Source organism: Calidris pugnax, unplaced genomic scaffold (genome assembly GCF_001431845.1).
Source record: "Calidris pugnax isolate Ruff unplaced genomic scaffold, ASM143184v1 scaffold17, whole genome shotgun sequence".
NCBI lineage: Eukaryota > Metazoa > Chordata > Aves > Charadriiformes > Scolopacidae > Calidris > Calidris pugnax.
The window spans coordinates 1,109,545-1,109,956 of record NW_015090794.1 but is presented as its reverse complement, the minus strand read 5'-3'; the positions used below and the strand labels follow the sequence as shown (position 1 = coordinate 1,109,956).

Sequence of the window (412 nt, the reverse complement as noted above, 5' to 3'; positions counted from 1 at the left end):
AAAAAAAAAAAGCACAAAGATGTAGCTCGCAACAATACCTGCGATGGTCCTCGCTCTCTCCTCTCTCTCCTGCTGGCTCGCTCTCCTCCTCTTCCAGAGCACAGTAGCCAGATTAGATCCTTAGAAAAAAAAATGTGAGAAATAGCCGGCTCGGGTTGGGTTTGGGGACAATTTGGTGGTGGGGGGGGTGTTTTGAGGGGGTTTTGTTGTTTTGGGGTTTTTTTAATTTTTTTTTTATTTTATTTTATTTTTGGAGTGGGCTCGCCGTGCCCGTGAGAGCCGTGCTGGGGCTGCGTGTGTGTGTGTGTGTGTGTGTGCGTGTGTGTGTGTTTGTGCCAGGAATAGCAATCAGCAGAGGCAGCACACAGAGCGCAAAAATGCCATCATGCAGGGTCAACAGAAAGCTGCAGAC

At 48.5% G+C, this 412-nt stretch overlaps 1 protein-coding gene across 1 annotated transcript in view; it reads right to left on the bottom strand.

Annotated features, from left to right (window-relative positions):
• RAI1 (retinoic acid induced 1) overlaps positions 1-121 on the bottom strand; it is a 41,341-nt gene extending 41,220 nt beyond the window's left edge. The window contains exon 1 of the mRNA XM_014936676.1: positions 39-121. The gene's annotated coding sequence lies outside the window, so the exon portion shown is untranslated. The remainder of the gene's footprint in view (positions 1-38) is intronic.
• Between the last annotated feature and the right edge of the window lie 291 nt (positions 122-412).